At 41.1% G+C, this 16078-nt stretch overlaps 1 protein-coding gene across 1 annotated transcript in view; it reads right to left on the minus strand.

Moving 5' to 3' along the window:
• LOC134564463 (melanopsin-like) overlaps nt 1-14742 on the minus strand; it is a 42599-nt gene extending 27857 nt beyond the window's left edge. Inside the window, exon 1 of the mRNA XM_063423321.1 lies at nt 14527-14742. The gene's annotated coding sequence lies outside the window, so the exon portion shown is untranslated. The remainder of the gene's footprint in view (nt 1-14526) is intronic.
• Between the last annotated feature and the right edge of the window lie 1336 nt (nt 14743-16078).

A 16078-nucleotide genomic window follows, 5' to 3' on the forward strand; every position in this document is an offset into this window, starting at 1 on the left:
GGAGAAATCTGAGTGTGCCAGCAAGCAGATACTACTTGCCAGATTCCTTATAATTTCACTGATAGTCCATATAATCCAGGTAATTTCAGTATGAAGCACCATCTGGTTTGAAATTACAACAAAATGCGGGGCTTAATGAAATATCTTGTACGTAGGAACTCTTGAAGCAGCAAACAGAAGGTCACTGCTGTGTAGAGACTACAGCAGAACTAGTGATCCTCAGATAGTCTACAAAAGATGACTTATTTAAAATGAAGATTTTTGGAAAATATTGCTAAATGCCTTGGGCTTTAAAAAAAGCCCCAAATAAAATCAAGACAACAACTTTGCTTGTTCTGGCTGACAGTACTGTGTTCAAACACCACACAGTAAGGTCAGATTAATTCTGTTCCCAGAAAGACAAGTCAAACCGTGATCATCCACATGTGGAGAAGTTGTTTTCCTTATCAGCCTCTGGGTGACAGCCCTCATCCACACTTGTTCCAGTCAGTTCACATGCCAAAGCCAGGAGCACTCAGACGCACATTTGCAGCATGTATTTAATCAAAATGAAAATTGCTTTAGCAAATGGACTTCAATGCATGTGACTTCCATGCAGTCCATCCAAAAGTGACAAAGAAGAGCAGGATTGCCTTTGTATAACAGGACAAGTAGCAAAGTCAGGCATCTGCCCCAGACCAAGGCAAGTGTTCACCCAGACTGCCATCATAAATTTGGGGGAAAATCTTGAGAATTTTTTCCTACCATAAAGTACCTATCTAGTTGATTCCATTCCAGCAATTTGCCTCTGGGCTTCTGGCCAGTTGAAAAAAAAGCAGTGGATTTCAGGACTCATCTGAGTCCTTAAGATCTCATGTTTAGCACAGTATCTGCTTTGATGAGATGCTTTCTTTCAGGCCCTTAATATCTGTGCTTAAACTTCTTGGAGGCAATCTAATGTGGCATGGCTGGGGATGGCAAAGAAAAACCTCAGATCCCCTCCAAAAAACTCCAAAGAGAAAATCATCAAAATCTCATCAAGTTCTCAATACAAGAATAAATCAGATAGATATTTAAAGCAGTCATACTCAGATTTTTAAATATCCAGCCTAATGAGTCAGTATAAGCAATAGATATTAATACTTGAGATGTTTTCTAAATTAATGATATATTAAAATGATACTTCTGAAAACATATCAATCAGCAATGAAAGCAAGCAATGAAATGGAAAAGAATTGAAGTTTTAATATCTGTCTGCTAGTTACAAAGCTCTTGAAGGGCATATTTTCATCTCTCTGGAAACTGACTAAAAGAACTTTAAAATGTAAAGCCTTTTCTGGAAAGCACTGAAACATTGCTTTCTATGTACATCTTGAGCTACATTGCTGAAATCAGTGATAAAAGACAAATTTGTTTGTCAGAGCACAAAAGAAAAAACAAACAAACAACCCCAAATCTCAGCCCAGCTGAAAAACAAACTTTGTTCCAGCTTGAGCACTCTCTGCATGGTTTGGGCAGGGATTATCCAGTGTTCTACAAGTATTTTATGGAAGGTGCCTGCACAGCCCAGCCTTGCTTTGTGGGGAAGACCTGGCAAATAACTAGCATTTGGTTTCCTTTCCTGAATCCATGCCACTGGAATCACACCTTGAGGCAATGGACTTCAATTTCAAGACCTGAAAATTTTAAATCAAGGCACCAAAGACATTTTTCCTGAGAACATTTCTGTTCTAGTATTAGTGTGTTTGTATAATCCAGACAGGTAACATCAACAAGGTCTTCACAACATTTTCCTCTACAGAAATTTATGATGTATTTAAATGTATCCAGTTCTAGTCTGAAACATAAAGAACCAAATTGTACCATGACGTCTGAATTTTTGAAAAACAAGCAAATTTCTCTCCACTATCAAAAGCTGTTAACACTCATTTGAGTTGGGGGCTCAGTCCATCTTTCCCATATCATCTCTCAGAGGATTGCACGCCATCTCAGACAATTCCTTAATGTGACCCCTGGGACACTCACCATGTTGTCCCCTTGGCCATAAATGACGTCAAAATTATCTAATGTTGTGTCCAAATGCACCTCAAATCACAACCCAAGCTGTACACGCTCGGGCAGGCAGCACACTGAACAAATCTAATCAATGCTGACACTGCATCAAAATTAGCTGGACTATCACAGTTCAGTGCATATTTGTTTGGCCATGAGGGAACAGATGACTGCTAACAAAGTGCAACAACAAAGGAGTAGGCAGAAATCTCAGGATATATATATTTTAGAGCCTTGGAGCATGTTTAGTTAAAAACATCAGTGGTCAGAACCTGATACGCTGGTTAAGTCCTTCAATATAATTAATCTAGCAGTCATTAGGGGGAAGTCACAGCAAATATTTTTAAAAAATCTTGTTATACAGCATACTTTAACATGTTCTTTTTCTCCTTCTGAGCATCCTGCTCTAACTGGATTTCTTTAATAATCACAAAAAGTTCACCTAAAAAAGAAATCTCTGTTTCTGTTGCCACCCAGGCAAAATTTCTGTTTGCCACCCAGCAAGGAGAGTGTTTTGAACTCTTTTGGCTCTGTAACCTTTGGTAATAACTTGGGCTTTTCCCCTGAGCTGCTCTCCCTCCTGTGTCTCCTTTGAACTCCTATAGCTCATCCTGCTCTGTGTTTCACTCATCCCAGACTACCAGGCGATGGCTGTTCCAACTTCATCAGCCACAGATGCCTCATACCAGGATGTTCCTGCTCCAGCCTGCCCACCATGTGTCAAAATTCATTTCATCTGCTGCCACTGCTGGCTGCTGACAAGGCAATGCCACAGCACCCGTGGTCTGCCCTCTGCCACTCCATCAGCCCCAGCAGCATGAGCTCAGCTCCCAAGTGAGGCTCACTTTACTGGATTTAACAGAAGTACATGGAGAAATGTCTGCCTGCCACAGCTGTTGGCAACACACTGAAATTCTGACCTCTGCCAGTGGTTTCAGAGCTCTTCTCTGAGGTTTTAACATATACTCTGCCTTCTGGACAGCTAAAATTTTATGTTAATTTAAAAAAATCTTCCTGACTCTTGATAGCTGAAAACATCCTTCACCAGCCACCTCTGGCCTTATGCACCTTGTCTAGATGTTAGTAGTCTTTTCATTCCACTGTTCAGATTCCTGGGGAGACCCACTCAACTGCTACTGCAAGATCTGTGCATGGAAACTGCTCTGAGCAAAGTACCCTTCAGTTTAAATAGATCCCATGAAATATTGTGCTTATTTTTAAGGACCGTGGGAAAAAAAATCCCATCAGCTGACACTGGGTTTTCAAAGGCTGATTACAACATGAAAGCACATCCCAATAAATCAGCTAAGACAAGATGTTAATAACTTCTACTAATCCTGTGGCTGTTTCTAATACTACTTTTAAAAATACCAACAGCTCATAATTTTCACCAATGTGGTCATTTGGTTCCTGCTGGACTCTGCTCTAGACTTCTTCTGTCACCTATGAAGAACTGTGGTGAATGATGAAGAAAATACAAATAATACTAACAGCAGAATTACACTTCTTTAGCTACATTACAATGAAACGTTTTTACAATTCTCACTAGCTAGGCATAAGGAACTGAAGATTTCCCTCTCTACTTTCCACTATTTGTAAAAAACCACCACTTTTTCTTCTACAGGAAATATTCTTAGCTGAAGGCTAAGAGACATTCTTCATCAACTAGGTAATTTCAATATTTCAAAAAGAAGTTTTGGTCATGGGTTACATCAGTGAGGGTGGAGGGCAACCCAACTTCTTGATGTCATTTGCATCATTCTGTCATGTACATTTGGGAACATGAAAACCGCTAAAGTAGTCAGATCAGAGCCTCACCATTTCCTGTGTCTCACACCTGGCAGAATCTGGCAACAGCTGCTTTCAGGAGGAAGAATATGGGAAATAGAGCAAAAGAGCACTCTCAATCTGCTGACTTCAAACACATTTGTGATATTAGTATAAACATTTCAGTTTCGATCAAAGAATTATCCAGTCACTCTAAGCTGAGGATTATTCCATATCATATCTGCTTCTGTTTAATATTCCTCTATGCATGGAAGGTGGGGTGTGCAGAAGGCAGAGCCAGACACTTCCCAGAGGTGCACAGGGAATGAACATAAAAAATGTCAAAACGTTGAAGTGAGCCCTGCTTGGAGCAGGTGGTAGGACTTGACAACCATGCTTCCAACATAAAATATTCCATAATGTCAGCAATAAAACCTCCAAAATACACAGTTAATAAATAAGGGTTAAAGCCATAAATGAAATGAAATATGATTTCAATTACTTGAGGACATGTATTCTGCCTCAGCAAACAGAAAATCTTCCTACCTACCTTCTGTTACTTCCACAGGAAACTGAGGACATAAAGAGCCAAGTGAACCTAAATGCTGTTTTACACCCAGAGACTTTAGATACTTTCAACTGCTAATCTCTGCAGAGACCGTATTTCTTGCATGGGAAGGCTGCAGTTAAGCGCTCCACTTAATTTGCGAGTCTTCTTCCTACATGCTTTAAATCCCACATTAAAAGAACGACTTCCAGAAGTCTTAGGCACTTCACACCTATTGATTGCACTGCTGGCAAAGTACCTGCTGTTTTCCTGTGGTGCTGAAAATACTCCCTGGTGTTTATCTGCACTTTTAGGTGCCTAAGCATCACGAAAATCTGCCTTTGAAGTCTTTTATTATTAATTTTATAGAATCTAACTGGACCACTGATACAATGTTAAGTCAAATGGCCTAATGCACTTTAGTCTGACAGATTCCCGATAGACACTCAGCATAAAGCACCTAGCCACCACAGGTAATGGATATAATCAAGATGACTGGGAAGAGAAAGAAGTTACTGGGTGAAATATGTTCAAGGAGAGCTATCTCTGCAGCGAAATGCAAGCCTTTATTGCCAAATGAAACCTTTTGGCAGGAGCACAACTAACTTTAAGTCTCTAAAACAAGAGTAAAACTCTCATCCATGAAGGTCATTGCTTTTCTAGTCCCAAGGAGGTTGAAGAACTTACACCTTTCTTGTGGATTTAGCATTGCTAAAGGAAGAGAGACTAATGTCTCCAAATGAACAAGTGAAACTGGCTGCTCCATTTACAATTAGAAATTTACTGCAGCACTAGAGACATTTAAAAGATTGAAACAACACTTGCAAACTAATAAAAAAATACAATATGAGCATAATTAGAGTGAAATTAAAGCAATCAAAAGACCTTTCAATTTCTAAAGCGCTAAACAAACAAAGCATAAATTGACACATTTGGTGAAAATAGGTGAGTATAGTATAACTAATGTCTGTATCTCTCAGAAAATTATCTCCTGGCAGTGCTTATCCTGGGATAAGAAACAGTATCTTACATGAAAGTAAGTGCCTTTATTTTGGAGAACCATCAAGACAATTTTGATACAGCAGTGAAGGAAGTTTCATCCTTTCCCTCTCCACTGCACTGCGTAACCCACTGAAAATAGGGATGATGCAGTTACTTTAGTGTAGTCCCTTGTTTTAATTCTACATGCCACTTTTCAAGACTCTACAAAAACTAACAAAAATTTTAGCAATCTATGTTAGGAAATGTCATCTTCCTCTCACCCTTATGATAATCTCTGGATATTGGGTAGATTTGAAGTGTCTCCTACACTGCCTCTGCAAAATCAGCTTGGAATCAGGATGAACTACCAGAACAGGAAATTTCAGCACAAGGCAGCACCCTTTTCTGGGTTAGGAAGTGCCACTTACAGAAAATAACCTTTATGTTAAAAAGCATATAAAAAGTCAGCAATGTAATATGCACCAGAGGATCTCAAAAAACAAACAGAAATCTAATGAAGCACTGTGTCTGCCTCAAGTCATGTCCACATTTGATTTGAGTTCACACTGGATCTTCCTCTGTCCACCCAGCTCTGGAAAAGCATCGTATTAAAGAGCAGCTCCCAATGGAAAAATGGCTGAAGCAACAGTTTGCTCACAACAGCTGTGGGGGTAAGAGAGGTATTCTAGTTTTCTCCATGAAAAATCTATTTTTCTCACATGGTTACTATTAGTTGCAAAATTGCATTGAACTTTAGCAAAAGTTTATTGCTATTAGTTTTGTTTTATCAAACACTGAGCAAAAGACAGAATGCAAAGCAATTTGAAAGACATTGATTCTAAATGCAAAATAATTCTGTTACAAATGGGTTATTTGAGTTTTTTTAAGCATTACCCAGGACACCATCAGACTGCTACCTCCTGTGTTGTGGAGGAGGGATGGCAAACACTGCAGATCTTGCAGCCCTCCAGCATTTGAGCCATGCTGCCTTCCCTCAGCAGCTGCCTGAGGAGTAACCGACTGGCACTTACCTACAGAAGTGCCACTGGAGTTTTCTGAAGTGCCAACATTGATCCACTAAGAGTCTCCCTGGTGCTCCTGAAGTCACCTTTATTTGCTCAGCCGTGGTGCAATGGTCTCTGCAGCACCATGGAGGGAGGGACCTCTTATGACAGAGATTGCATGGTGACAACAACACTGCATGTTTCTAACCCATGCTGACCCTTTCTCTATCAGAGTAAAGTCAATGACATCATTTGAGTACTTGCATGAGTTTCAGTACAGAAATTGTAGCAAAAGATAGCAGATATACAAGAAACCATGGATATTTTTCTTTTTCAACAAAAGGCAAATAATTTATTGAGTACTACATTATTGGCTGCAGAAAGTTTGATAAAAGTACTTTGTCCTTTTTTTAATTCAAACCCAAACAAATTTTCTTTTCACTTGAGACCAAGTCCTTTTTTAGGCATTGCTAACTTCACAAAGCACAAAGTGAGCCCTTCCCTGTTGCTTTTGTAGGTCTAGATTACCTGGAGCTTAAATGTTGCCCATTTCATCAGGCAGCCAGCAAGGTCTTGGTTTCACCTAGTCAGTCATTTCACAGCACAGCTGTTCTGATGGCAGTCAGTCCAGAGGGATCAGCAAGAATCAGAACAGTCCACCTCCCTATTTCTTAGGATTTCTGCTTAGGGTATGTTTAAACTTCGCAAACGCTGTCAAATGAAGCTGCTGATAACCACTCCCTGGGCTGTTCTCAGCAGGATCAGCTGATATCTTCCAGCTCAGACCTCACTGCAACAGGCTAACCCAGGCACAAGAAGTGATGCAGCTGCACAGCAGCCCCAGTCTGCATCCTTGAACCATGCCCTGCATTCTGCATGTGCCGTATCACACATTCAGCTACTGACTACCATCTGTACCAGGCATTTCTGACTGCTGACTTATTTACCTGCTAGGCATGCTTTCAAGTTCTAGCGCGTACCAAAGCTGCATGTGAAGTCTGAACAATATCTTCTTATTTAAACCTTTCCTAGGCTGGCTGTCATCATCACAGAATTTATAAAGAGTGTCCAGCAGCATGCAATCAATTTGTGCAAGTCACCCTGGTGCTTCCTCTCAGCTGCATTATGAGTAGCTACTTAAATTCCCTTGCACCTATACACGAAGATTTCCTGCTTTTCAGGACTGAGAGTGTTTGACGTGTATCGCAGCTGCAAAGTCTTGCAACTCCATGCTTCTATTAAGTTTGCATAACTTTGAAAAACTCTTGGGTACATTGACACCAAAGGCTGAATCATCTCATGCAGTATCACTGCTTTGTCATGCCCTGGGAGTTTAGGAGTGTGACCAGCCTCGCTTAACCACCTGCAACAATATGCAGATGCATGTCTCTACTCTGGGTCCTGTTTGTGCACTGAATTCTGCTTCCCAATTGCTCAGCCAGGGACTGCTGGACTAAGCAGATCATCTTCAGCAGCCACCCTCTCTCTCCCGGCTGGCACCTCAGGGCATTGGAAACACAGGACATTCTAGGGGAGGATAATTTGCAGCTTCCGAAGGCAGCCAAACGAAGTCAACCAAATTTCAACTTTAGATCCCTCGATTAACTTAGTTGCATATACATATGATTTTGCAGAGCTAATTTGTGGCAAAAAAAAAAGCAACACAGGATGTGAACTGGTTGAAAATTTGGTGCGTATATAATGACAAGGAACAAAACTTGGATTTCCTCAGAAACTTCTGAGAAAATTTAACAGCAATAAGGGTCACTGTGGTAAAAATCGGATTAAAAAGATAAACTGAAAATTAAGACCTTTATCAGTGCCAGAACACAATAGTGGTAAATAATTTGGGGTTATGAGTTACATGCTCAAATTCGTTTTCATTTGTCATTTATTCATTACTTAAAAGGGTTCTATAAAAGGTTGCCCCAGCTTTTTGTCTCACTTATTCCAGGATCTGTTGAAGTGAAACAAAATCCACAGTTTCCCTCCCAGGCTGGAGTTTCTCCCACAACATTCTCATAACCTTTTCTCTTCCAATGTTCAGGCTAGAAACAAATATTCTTGGTAGACTTCTTTGAATGCCAGGGCTGGGCTGGCTAATAAAACTAAGTCCACACAAGTTATCAAAGATTTAGCAGTAAATCTTCTGTCCTAAAATCTCTACAAAAGATTGTAATGGTATAAGATCAGGGTATACAGGGATGGGGCTGTGTGAGGACAGAAGTACACAAATTCTTTATATTTAGCTTGCTGACCTATCTCAGTCTTCTCCCTCAAATCATCATAACTAATTTGTAATGCACAAGAAAATCTTCTTTTCATTATGAATGTGTTCAAATAATCCTAGCTTAATGTATAAACTATTGACAAGCCTTTCTACAGTACTTCATTTAGGTCACTTTACATTCTATTAATCAGCTCCACAAAAGGCTAATAGCTCTGAAATCTGCTTTAGGACTTCACTGATATTTCTTTTCTCATAAAAATGTTCCTGTTATTATGGATCAGATCACAATAAGGTTTAATCAATCAGCTCTTGATGATGCAACAAATACCATCTTGTCCAACGTCCTGCTATATCAACCCTTTGCACAACCAGTTCTCCCATCAGCCAAAACCCCAAATCAATCCTAAAAATCTAAACAAAATAGCACAAAGAAAATAGATGTCCCTCTGGGGAGAGTTGGATCAGATACACACACACACACAGATAATAAATATCAAAATTCACATTAAAACAACTTCAGTGAGATTTTCCTTCTAGAGGGAAGCAATTAATTTAAATTATTCATTACAAAACAAAGCAGAAGAGAAATGCTCCCTTCCCTCCTCCCTGCCCAGCTCCCACTTCCTGAAGCCTTCCTCCTGGCACGTACTTTTTGGGTTCAGCCGAAAGCATTTCCCTCCCCTCCGCACATCTGCTCTGCGCAGAGCTGCCGAGCTGCGACTCATCCTGAGGAGCGCTGGAAATCCCAGGCTTTAAAAAGCCGCTCGCAAGCCCCTCCTGGGCTGCCAGGCTGACAGCTCCGGCAGCGATCGAAGCACAGCATGGCCCCAGCAAGCCACACGACCCGTCAGTCACCCTCACTGGCCACACCACCGCTGTGCCAAGTGCAAAAAGATGACTTGAAACAAACAAACAAACAGACACTATCCACACCCAAATACCTCGCAATTTAAAAAATAATACACACAGAGAGACATATGTGTGTGTATATATATATACACATACACACACACACATATATTTCTAAAAAGGATGGACACCCAGAGGAGCTCACTTTCCAGGGCAGCCCAGGTGGCTGTCTCTGCCCAGCCCATCCTGGCAGCACCCCGAGCCCCTGAGGGTGCCACCACAAAGGCTGGGCACCCTTCGAGGGTCAGTACCTGAGGCTGTGTCTGTTGTTCTGCAGTCCTGAGCACCCTGGGATGGAGGGTGCTGCTTGGGATTTCTCTTGTGGCAATTCGTGCCCCTGTCCTCTTGCACTTATGCTGGAAAGAGCATGGCTCTGCCCTCCCTGGTACCCTGCTTTGGGTGGCTGGAAAGAGCAGCTGGGCACCCCCTGCCACCCTCCTTCCCTCAGCTTCTACTGGCTGGCCCAGCCTGGCTCCAGCTCTCCCTTTGCACACCCTGTGCTCCAGCTCCACAGCCCATGAGCCCCCTTGGCCAGATTAGGATGGCTCTGCCCTCCTGCACGAGTGAGCAGCAACGTGGCTAAGCCATAGCTGGGTTTCTTGCAGGACTGTTAAGAAATGGGGTATGAAACAGAACCACTTCCCAGCAAGTCAGCCTGAAGTTACCAAAACTTCATTTGCAGAATATGCCTTAACATTCAAACATTTCCTGTCACAGAGGTGCCTGAACAGTCACAGAAAGTTTAGTGAGCAGCACTGAATGGGTAACAGGAATTTCTTACCTCACAGCAACTTGTTGGTGTCATGGTTGTAAAGCTGAGGATTTCAGAGGCACCAGAACATGATAAAATGAGCAGGGATCTGATGACAGACATGCTCTTTGAGAGCCTCTGTCTTGCACTCTGGCCAGAAAGACATCAGAAAGGTAGTTGGATTTCTATCCCTACATCATTTTTATTTTCAACGTATTAATACTTTCCATATACTTGGTTTCAGTGTTCCTCTGTTAAAATGTGGGAATGGAATGGACGTGTGAGAATGAGTTTTGTCTGGAGAAGAAAAGGTTCAAATTAGTAGAGAAAGGAGGTAGGAACTACAATTTAAACAAAGTTCAAGGAGCTTACATGCCCCCTCCACCTAGGGCATGACAGTGGTCACAGCTCCTCAGGAGAATCTTAAAACTATTCCTGCCCACAGCTTAACCCTTTTAACTGATGGTTTTAAAGATAGTAGAAATTGAACTACAGATATCAAACTTACAAGAATGGTGAACATACACCACAGGGATATTCTGGAAATGCTGGAGAATACTGCTGAAATTCCTAGACTGGAGGCCTAGGTTTGAAAACAAAGTTTACTTTGGCATTTTGTAGCCCAAAGACACAATGAATATGTTAGAATATAATAAACAGTCAGCCAGGACAGAAAAAAATACCCTATTCGGTGAAAATACAATAGGGTGTTATGCATTGTATTATAAAAGTGAAATTATGGTATCATTGTCATACGTAATTTAGACACCAGTACTGTTTCTTCATCATTAGTACTTCATCCATGGGTTTCACTCCCTACTGAACCACCTTATTCAATCATTTGACAGGTTCTGCTTCCCTGCTCTGAAGATGCCCAGTTGTCAGCTGCTGTCTTTCAGTCAGTTGTATGTTGGCATATTGATGCTTTACCTTTTAGGTACCTGTTGATCTCTGTGATCTGCTGGCTGTAGATCTGTTTGGGAACGAACTTCAGTTCTTTCCATTACTTTATATGGTCCAAGTTTAAATCCACCAAATGACACATACGTTAGATATTGTCACAGTTAAATTTTTTGGTTACCTTACAATTTTTCCATAAATATTGCCTTCAGAGGAAAATCCATGCACAATATTGAAGCTACTGTATAAATTAGTGAGAGTTTTAGAACCTGTTGATTTATAATTTGTTGGCTAATAATGTTTCTTATCTCAGTATGGTTTAAATTAAGGCAACAGAGATCACACATGAAATTATCAACCCTCTAACATGCACAGGAGGGTTCCCTTTTTTTTCCTTACAGAAGTAAGTAAAATACTGGAAATTCTGCTCTGTGAAACCTGAGGCCTGAAAAACTGCTCAGATGTCTTTTCTGAGGAACTGCTTTCTTTGTTCATGTTGTTCACTCCCATGTCTGCAAGCTAGAGCTGAAACATCTCTGAGGACAAGCCACTACATACAATACCTAACATAGCTGGATCAAACGGAACCCTATTTTCTGTGAGATATTGTGATTAACACTAAGAATTGGATGCCAAGGGAAAAGTTAAATGCCAACTAAAGTAAACTTCTTCGTGCTTCAGACTTGTTTAGTCTGACAGGTTCTTGACTGACAATTTAAGTTGACTCCATGAATGACAGTGTTTAGGTACAACTAAACCTCCAGCTAGAGGATTACTGAACTCCTGTCCCATACATCTCTTTCCTGCTCTCACATCAAGATTAGTTCTTCATTTGGCCTTTCTATTTCAGCTATTTGTAATTAATCCTGGGACATGGGAAAACACAGTAAACCAATCAAGTGAATACAACCAAACAAAGTTTTCACTGAGTTTTATGAATTCCACTTGCATGCTTAAACTCACAGTGTGTTTAAATAAAAGCACTGAAAATCAGTGTCTTAAATTTAGTCACAGAAAACAGATTGCTCAAGTAACTGGTGAAACAGGTAAGGGAAATAACTGCCTAAGAAAAGGTCAGATAAAATGCCTGAGACTCAGACAGGATCCAGGCACTAAGTAGCAGTTCTGTGTGCAGATTTAAGGGAACTAACCAAACATTGAACAAAATGCAGGAAAGAAGTATACACATTTTTTAAGGAAAATTTAACAAATTGAAGGAGACTGTCCAACATACTGGAATCATTTTGCCTGTCACTAAAGGGATCATGCTGGAGCAAAAAGCAGTATCTGTTTAACAGGTTAGATCTATTGTGGCAAACACCACATCTCAGCAAAGCCAAAGGGAGAGGATAACTGTCAACAGCTGGGACTAGTGCTGAATCCTGGATTAATCAGTTGTTAGAAGAAGTCTGCTAGTATTTCTCCAGTTACGACTGGTGATGATGACTTTATCACAGATTTTGCAGAGCTGCCATGCCCAGGGCAGGCTTTCTCATGACCTAGCTACTCTGGGCACCTGCTTAGCATGAAGTGCCTTTACATGCCACAGTCTCCCTCCTTTCAACACTTGAGTGCTATATTCACCAGACAGAGCGAGAGCAGAGATTGACTGTAAACATCCAGGCACAAAAACAGACCCACTGGTCAATCAAGAGATGCTGCACAATGAGAAATGTAGAATCATAGAATAGTTTAGGTTTGAAGGGACCTTTAGAGATCATTTAGTCCAACCCCTGTGCAATTAGCAGTGACATCTTCAACTAGATCAGAGCCCCTTGAATGTTTCCAGGTGATTCATCACCTCTCTGGGAAACTTGTTCCAGTGCTTTACTTGCAAAAGACTTCTTTCTTATACGTGATCTAAACCAATCACCTTTTAATTGATTTAAACAGTCAGCTTTGATCTAAGCCTTCACCATGGTCATCTTTCTTTCATTGCAGCTGTATTTCTGGCAACACAGAAAGTGTCAAAGGTGTTTCACACACATCAGACTGTTCACATATGCTGCTTCCTAAGGCACATGGGTCTGACAATAGCCTGACCAGCTCCTTGGAAGTCTCTGGACACCGAGGTTAGCAAAGCAGGCTAAACTCAGTTACAGACTACTATCTAAATGGCAAAGGGAGCAGAATTGCACTGAAAGCTCCTCCAGGCTTCCGATTCAGTGGGATGAAAGTGAGTTTCACACTCCCCTTATCACACAGTCACATCAGGGATCTCAATCCTCTTTCTGTCCAGAAATGGCTACTGATGCTATGATCACTGAAGAGTAAAAAACAAGGTGAGTACAGCACGATTATTAAAAAAACATAAACAAAACCCCAAAAACTGGAAGAAGAAAATTCAATGAAAGCTAAACACATGGCTACTTAACAGGTATATTCTAACTTTTAAAAGAAAATATTTCCAGACGTGCTATTGGACCAAAAGACTGTCAAAATCTGATGGGTAATCTACAATCACATGTTCATTTTGGGATGGAAAAGAGGCATGTTTGGAATAGTGTTTTGAGCAATAAAAAAACCAACAGTGAAATAAAAAGTGGGAAAAGAATCATATGCCAATGAGCAAAATGGACTGCTTTATTCAGCAGTCCATATTTTTCACTGGTTTAAAAATAGCCACAAGGTTGATCCAGCAATTATTCTTGTTTGCTGTGCAAACACTCAATGTCATCCTGCTGAGCTTCTGACAAGTCTAAAAAGCCTCTTATGTTTCACATGGTAGCTGAAATATTTTAATTGGAAAGGAAAACAAAATGTTAGCATGAGTCAGGCCAGCTGAGTGTGAATGAAACCATAGAAACTTCAGGGCTAGGAAAAACTCTCAAGAAGATCCTTAGTCAAGTACTTCTCAGGTAAAGTCAGTCATCATGGACAAGCCACAGTTTTTCAAATACTAAACTTCTACAGTATAAACTATGGTTTAGGATATGAATACAGTCAGTTAACATGAAGGTACAGGTTAGACTTGGTCACAGGATTTCTCTGTTAGTTTGCTCGTGAGGGACAAAGAAGACCCAGGAATGGTTATCTAGGGTCTTATGCACATCTTATGCACAGGTCGCTCACTAGCAAAAATGTAAATCTGTACAAGCTTGACTCCTCCTCCCTCACCAAGAGAGCATATGCCAATAGCAATGATTAATTGAGCGTTTGTCTTTTCTTTCTCCTTCACCTCTGCCAAGTCTAGAGAAGTTTTGCTTGCTTTCATTCTTGAAAGTGAGAAGCTGAAGGTACCTGAGGTGGTAGCCCCTGCATGAACAGGAGCTTCAGCATAATTCCTATCCCCTTCTCCAAGCCCCTTCCCTCATAGAGGCTGATATCCTTCCTATTCCCCCATTTCACCAGCAGCAATGAGTTACCAGGACTCAGACACAACTTTGCACCCCAAGATCATCCTTACCCAGAGTCCTTCCCATGGAAAGAACAGTCCAGTTGAGATCCACACCCAATCTCATTCCTCAGCTGATGATATTCATTTTCTCAGGTACAACAAAGGATTTTAACCATATCCCATAATCTTCATGGCCTTTGAAGCTCCTGCCTCCCAAAGAGAGGGTCCTTGACATCAAGCCACAGGCAAAGAATGTTATCTTTGCTGGAGACACAAAATGGCAGGGGAAGAAATGCAACTGTAAAATGACCTGGGGGAGGAATTAGACTTCATAATGCTCTGGGGAAACACTCCCCCTGGGAACAGGAATCTGGGCTCTTAGTTACCACTCCTAGCACTGCTGTATACCCTCTGGAAAGGCTGTTTGAATCAGAATGGAAATGGATCTGTCCTGGAACAGGGATCTCAGATCAACATTTTACTACACCACCAATACAGTAAACTTACTCAAAATACAATCTCTTTTACTTTCAGTGCTCCATTTGAAAACACTTTTCACGATATCAATGCTTTCCACAGGAAAGACATTCTGATTTTTTACTAATTCACAAGTTTTTCCCTAACCTCATTCAATCACAGAGTTTTCTCCAACAGCTTAGGGAAAAACCCTAAAAGTCACAACTTTTGCTGTCAAAGTCATGGCAGTGACAGTCACACAGATTTTATTGTTGTGGTTTTGTTATCTTCTATATCGAAATTTTCCATTTCTGGTCAAAGGTGACTTATTTCTATAAACAGAAACATTTTCACACTTTAAATGCTTAAAGCAAAATCCTTTTGTGTAAAAAGCCAGCCTGGAGAATTTCATAGTGGCAGCTGAATGAATCAGAGTCCTATCAATGTTCAGACAGGTAATGAGGTTAAAAAGAAGAACCCCAAATTTGGTATTGGTTCCCTATTTCAGGCACTCTTTTAAAAAGAGACATCAAAACAAGGAAGCCCTTATAGGTCTTCGGTTCCTATATGACAAAGGATGGAAGAATATACTTGAATGTAAAGCAGCTATGACCCACATGTCCTTGAAGAGCCAGAGGGACAACTGTTAAAATCCAGAAGGAATACACATTAGGCAATAGACGTGCTAGTGCCCTGAACACTTAGCAGAAAGTGCTGTGCCCTGTTAAGTGCTGGCTCTAGGGGCTCCAGCACAGCCCCTAACACGGCTCTGATGGTCCCTGCTGACATGGTGACAGGGACTCTGTGTGTGCTGCAGGTGATGCTCTGCCCTGTTCCAACCATGGCACTTTGCAGAGCAGGGAGAGGAAAGCACGTGTGGTGTGACCTTTCTAAGCTCAGCCCTGCCCTCACCCTTTCAGTGATCAGACACCAGTTCCAGCTCTGGAGGAACCTTCAGTGTGAACCATTCCCATCAGCCACCTCCTAAACCAGGGGAATTAAAATCCAGGTTCCACTGAAATGATGGGCACAAGATGGAAATGTGTTTCAGAAGATCTCAGGAGGTACTGTGATGCAAAAAAAAAGCCCCACACAATTTCCTCAGCCATTTCAGGACAAATAATCCTATGGTTTGAATTGCTCTTTAGATAACATTGCCCTAAAC

The sequence above is a fragment of the Prinia subflava genome, chromosome Z, assembly GCF_021018805.1.
Source record: "Prinia subflava isolate CZ2003 ecotype Zambia chromosome Z, Cam_Psub_1.2, whole genome shotgun sequence".
Classification (NCBI taxonomy): Eukaryota; Metazoa; Chordata; class Aves; order Passeriformes; family Cisticolidae; genus Prinia; species Prinia subflava.